This window comes from Pempheris klunzingeri, chromosome 16, assembly GCF_042242105.1.
Source record: "Pempheris klunzingeri isolate RE-2024b chromosome 16, fPemKlu1.hap1, whole genome shotgun sequence".
Taxonomy (NCBI): Eukaryota; Metazoa; Chordata; class Actinopteri; order Acropomatiformes; family Pempheridae; genus Pempheris; species Pempheris klunzingeri.
This window is the reverse complement of record NC_092027.1, coordinates 1,227,839-1,234,125: the sequence shown is the minus strand read 5'-3', so window position 1 is coordinate 1,234,125 and position 6,287 is coordinate 1,227,839.

Here is a 6,287-nt window from a genome sequence, read left to right as displayed (position 1 = left end):
AAGGTTACATTGACATCACTGTCATGTTAGCAGCTGGTTAGCTTAGCTTAGCATTAAGTCTGGAGACAGCTAGCCTGGCTGTGTGTACAACTCACTGACTAACATGTTATATCTCGAGTGTTGACTTTCCAAAATGTCAAACTATTGCTTCAACATGCAGCAGAACTAATTAATTAATCTTGTCGGAGATAAACACAACACAACACAACTGGTCATGCATACACCAGAACAAAACCATAAGCCATCAAACATTACTCAACTTCAACTGATCCTTTTCATGTGGGTGGTCTCAAATTGGTCACAATTTAGAATATCGTGGTACTAAAACTACTTCCACCATGGAAATATTTTTCTTTGTGGTTCACCGCAGGTTCTTATGATTGGCCAAGAGGAATGTGTTTTTACAGTTTGTCAAAATAAATAAGCGTCAAATAAGCGGAGAGTCAGACAAGCATATTTCCCAAGAAAAGGACAGAAGTGAGAAGTAGAAGAAGAAGAAAAAGAAACATGAACGGACCCTAACTGCAACCATTTTCTCTCTATTCACACATCCTCCTCCCTCCCTCTGTCTCAGCTGATCATCTAGGTGTATATTTTTATACAATTTATCATATTTATTACGTAGCATCATGATAATAACAGCACCTAGTGTTACTGTATTAATCATACAGTTTACTGTAATAAGATTTAAAAAAAATAGATCACTGACGATGTTCTTTCCTTCAGTGAGGTGACAGGATTGATGCGCTGCCTTAAAGGAAAGTAAGGCATCTTATTTTTTTGTATTTTGGACGTGGTAGCATTCACCCAGCAGCCACTCCTCAACACAGAGGCCTGTAACATCAGTCCGTGAGGCAGGTTTAAGTCCTGTCTTTGCAATGTGACTCAAGGAAGCTAAAACTACAAACGTAAGAGCCTGTAAAACAAAGCAATTTTCCTTTAATTCAGTGTCAGTATCCCACCAATACCGGTCTCATTTCCAGCCTGTGACCACAGTCACCTCATCTCCTTATCTGACTCCCTGCATTCACACGTTTAACTTCACACAGATAAAGCAGTCAGAACCTGCATTTTTCACGTTTAGTATTTGCATTGGTAACGTTACACTGATGAGTTAACATAGCTAGCGATCAAGGTAATCAGTAGAGCAGAGAAAATAATCAAGAAAAAGTCAATGCAATGACTTCCCAAACTGTAGATGATGTCATGTTTATTCCTGTAGTCTTTCAAATAAAAGCTGTAAAGAATCGGAAATCTTTGAATGACTGGAACTGACTTCTTCCCATTTGTCTGACCAATCAATTACAGCAGCAGTGATTGATGATGGTGTTTGTTTATAACAGCATGTGCAGAGTTTCTGTGGTTGTTCAACTGCAACTCTCTGCTGAAAGCAAACGGCCGATTGCTCGTGTGTGTGTGTGGCTGACGTCTACTGTGCCATGAGTGGGTAGTGTTGGATGTTTGGAAGTGACGTCAGGTTTCAGTGTTTTTCTGTCGGCCATGTGCAAAGTAGCACAAACACTGGTGACTCAAGCAGAACACAAGTGCTGCACGTATCAAACACACCTACAATGGGAGCTGTAAAACCTGCCAGCTCAGACGAAGAGGAGTTCGTTCTAAAAATAGTGCTCACTACTTTAGTAGGAGCATCCTAGTAGTAGGACAATCATATTAAACAACTCTCTGTGTTCACTTCTCTCTCTGCACACTGACACACTAAACATCCAAGCAAATATGCAACAGAGAAACATCATTTATGTGGCAAATCCAACCTCCCATGTGCAGCCTGTGTGATGGTGCCCAACCCGGCCCACGGGGACGACTTTGCAAAAGTGTAAAAATCACAGAGAAGACAAATTTCAGGTCGTTCATAATGTTTTGTAAAAAGAGAGTTCATGAACATTTGTCATTTTTTGCACTAAAACAAAGGGAAACATTTGGAGTTGTGGTTATTTAAAGGTTATTATGCTGTGAATTTATCAGATTGGGCCTCTGAACTGTGCTGTACTAGGTCAATATACAAGAGCTGAAACCAGGGGCGTAGCACCAAATTCTGGGCCCTGTACACTCTCAATGTCAGTGGGCCCCATCCCAGTGGAGCCTGTTACTATGACAACTAAAGATAAAGAGAAAAAATAATATAAAAATAAAAAAAATCAGATACTGATTTATAATGTGTCAAGTGATGGTTTCTCTCTCTCTCTGTCTCTCTCTCTCTGTCTCTCTCTCTCTCTCTCTGTCTCTCTCTCGCGAACCAACATACCAACGTAAGGGGGGGTCGGAGGGGGGAGCTCGCCCTTGAATACTTGAACAACGATCTCACCTTGTCTTTGCTCATCTCTAATCTCAGCCTGAGCCTCATCTTCAGAAGAGCCTCCAGGACTGGCCACTGCTGCTCCTGCTGCTCCAGCGCCACTGTTTGTTTCTGCAACTGGTTAATGTTGCCAGCTAACGTTAGCTGGCCCATAATTGTCTTTATACGTACAGCCGCAAGCAGCCTGGTTGGCAACTAGGTAAGCTAAAGACTTCACGTGAGCATACAAACATCGTTAACTTTAATTGGACTTTGCATAACAAGCAAACTCGGTTCACCTTTGGGAAAGAAAGCAGCCAACAGCTGCCACTGCCTCCCCTCATTCTGCCTTCTTTCTTTTTCTTTCCTCTTCTGATACTTGTGCTCCTTGGGCAGCATGATGTCTAGCCCCCAGGTCATTCAATCTGGGCTCACTGACGCCGGTCGCTGTCGGGCGGACTAAACCATTTTGCACCTCCAAGAGGGGGCCCCCAGAATGTCCAATATGTTGGGAGGACTTTGACATGAAGTTCATTCTCTCAGTTGATGTTATCAATATATTTGAAATAAATTATGACACCAATTAATTGGAGGGCCCAATTCATTTGAAATGAAAACATCACAAAAAAGAAAAGGATTTTCATGGGCCCCTCTCCCTACTCAGGCCCTGGGTAGTCAGGTCCACTTTTCCCCCCCACTACCAAGCAGCCGGTGGCTGAAACACATCAGATCTCAATCAATAGAGAATCAGACAGCACTAAACATCAGGAAATTTTCATCTGTATCTAAATCTGGTTGACGCTGAGATTTCTTTCCAAGAGGGAACCCTCCCCCAAAAAAGGGGATGAACTGAGGGCATCCAGGAAATACAGAGCAGTTTATTTGTGACCACAGAAGGACAGACAACCAAAGAGCCCCGTTTCAGGACTGAGGTAAGCAGGATTTATCAGTAAATGGTTTTTATTGTCTACGACATAAGACGACCACAGTCACGTCACTTCAGCATACTTGGAGCGATCTTTTTATTGAACTTGCGCTTGTCGGCCCCCCCAACAGTGTTTTACACATTCCTTGTCATTTACTGTGTGAGTCCTTGTGTGTCCACCATCTTGTGAATTCATTTGTACTCATAAGACACTCATTTTCATTTGTGCAATGGATTTAATACGTTTGTATGAGTTTTGCAAGCCAAAGCTATATTCCTATGTGTCCTCTACCCTGCAGCCAAATTCTGAAGCAGCCCATCCTCCTTTACACAACCCGGGCAAGCCGTAGTGAGAGGGGTGGCGCTGCTGTTGCAGGAGGACGCTTGTGGTTGATGCGTCATCTGAGGCCGGCTGGAGTTCGTCAGATAGACTAAAGGCCTAAAGACATCCACTGAGCCAGTAAAGGATTCTCCTCTCCTGCCCACATGATGGCAGCCCTGGAAGAGCTACAGGAAGAAGTAGTAGGAACGTTATATACCATGACGAGAGACAATTTGCTCAGAGTGTGTGATTTCCTTGACATATCAGGTGAACAAAGAGCAGATGTTGAGGGAAAGTCCCGTGTCTCACTAGTGACTCATGTAATGAAGCACCAAATAAGAATAGAACATGAAAGCTCCCGAGACAGCTTGCAGCCCACGTATGCAGCTCAGCTCCAACAGCCAAGCCCATGCAGGCACAAAGACTTGGAAATCTCTGGTCAGATTGGCGAACCCGGCCAGAAAGATAAACTGTTGTTCTCTAGCCTTTCTCGTCAGATTGATAATGCACTGAACAGAGGCTATCCGGAAATAGAAATAGTAGATGTTGTAATTAGAGCTATTTCTCCAGGATCCCTACTACGCAGCTATTTGGAGGGAAAACACCAACTGACTCTTCTCACACTTCCAAGAACAGAGTGACACAGAGCTTTACAGACAGCTGGCTTCAGACACACAGAACAGTAAAGAAACCCCTCAGAGTTTCCTCATGCGAGTCCTAGATTTGAGAAATACTTTTTGCCTCCCAAGAGTCAGAATCAGGACTTAAGTATGATCCAGCTTTAGTCCAGCACATGTGTCTGCACACCCTACTCTCCGGTCTGCAGAATGACAGTATCAGGATAGATAAGCAGCCCCTATTGCTGAATTCAACGACCTCGGATGAGCTTTTGTTAGAGAGGCTAAATGTCGCTTGTGCTACAGAGGCTGAAAGAAGGAACAAAAGAAAGTTGAGGGGACCTATTCAGTATCTGGACCGTCCTTTCCGTGCTCCACGGAGGTGTTTTGTCTGTCAGCAGACAGGAGGAAATGAAAGATGCATGCACTGCTACCGGTGTGGGAGTGGAGAACATTTCTAAGCTGGATGCAAAATCAGAGGCATCAAACCATCTAGGGAGGCTCCTTTAAACGGGCAACAGTTACCACCAGGGGACGGGTGCTAACCGCAACCAGCAAAGAGTCCCAGGAATGTGCAAACTGTGGCAGAGTTGAAAAAGACACTGTGTTGTTCCAAACCCTGTCAAAGACTGAACTGGGCTGAACACAAAGGAGGATGTGCCAGTGGAAAGAAATGAACTTTCTGTCCCTCCCAGCTCAAGTTGGCCACCCCCGCAAAGTCACCTCACTAGTTGGCAGGCAATGCCTTGTTGAATGTTTCCTGAATGGCCACCGACTGCAAGCTCTATGGGACACTGGCTCTCAAGTGTCGATAACTGATGACAGATGGAGAGAGGAATACTTTGCAACTTCAAGGATGAGAGGCACCTGTCTCATCCCATCGTAGGGTTCAGTGTTATTGAATCCGTTTTGACAAAGACTGAGAAAACAACAACAGTACACCGCAGTGAGAAAAGCTTTCCCAAGTCTCAGAAGAAATAAAGTGAGAGCTTTCATACAGAACAGAAGATGAGGAGGCTGCAGTTTCAAAACACAGTGGCATCCAAATTAACTGTTGTTTCAGCCAGACCTGAACCCGCAGTGGCCAGATGGTCTTGAGTTTTATGACTAGTCAGAGTCAGGAAAGGTGAATTCCCAGTCATCATAACTGATGTTCACAACCCAACTGACCGTGACGTTATTTTGCCAGGGCACACTTTGATTGGCACGGTGCAAACCATCCCAACAGTGCTGCCCGCCCAGATTTTTGAGAAGGTTGTAACACCAGCCACAGTAAGTCACACCAGCACGAACCCCACAGGTAACTCATTAGACCAGGGGGGGGGCCACACTTTATCGGCTCGTGAGCTACTTTTAAAATGACCAGGTCAAAATGATCTACCTACATTAAACATGCTAAACATGTATTTATTTCTATATATTCTGAGTATACTTTATATACACAATATACGTACACTGCACACCTGACACTAATGTAATCCTTGGTGTTACACATACACACTGAGTAACTGGAACATTCAATACATTTATGGTCACTATCTTACTCTGATGACTACCTCACACTGAATGGACTCAAATCTCCCTTCCTGTCCTGTTCCCCATCCCAGAGTATCCCTTCTTTAGTAGATATAAATTGGAAGGCTAGCTAGTAGCTAGCGCGTTTGGCCGCACATGTCCCTGCCGGGGACCCGTAGCAGAGAAGAGATCACAGACTGGAGCCCTGTACGTCAATCAAGTTGCAAACGGGACTTTTAAAAATTATTTTTAATATTATTATAATGTCAGGTGATCTACCGGCACTACCTCCATCGACATCGACGTATTGGACACCCCTGCATTAGAGATGTCTCAGATGTTGAATGTGCTTCACTCATTTTCATCTGTGCAATGGATTCAATACGTTTGTATGAGTTTTGCAAGCTATTTATGTGTTTGTATTCATGGTGGTGATCTATCTATCTATCTATCTATCTATCTATCTATCTATCCATCCATCTATATCACTGAGCAGAAACTGTAGAGGACATGAGTTATGCCTCCTAGGATTACAGATTACAGAGGGTGTGTATAATGCAGTATGTTCATCCTGATATGTAGTTGTGTTACCTGTAAATTGCATGTGATTATGTA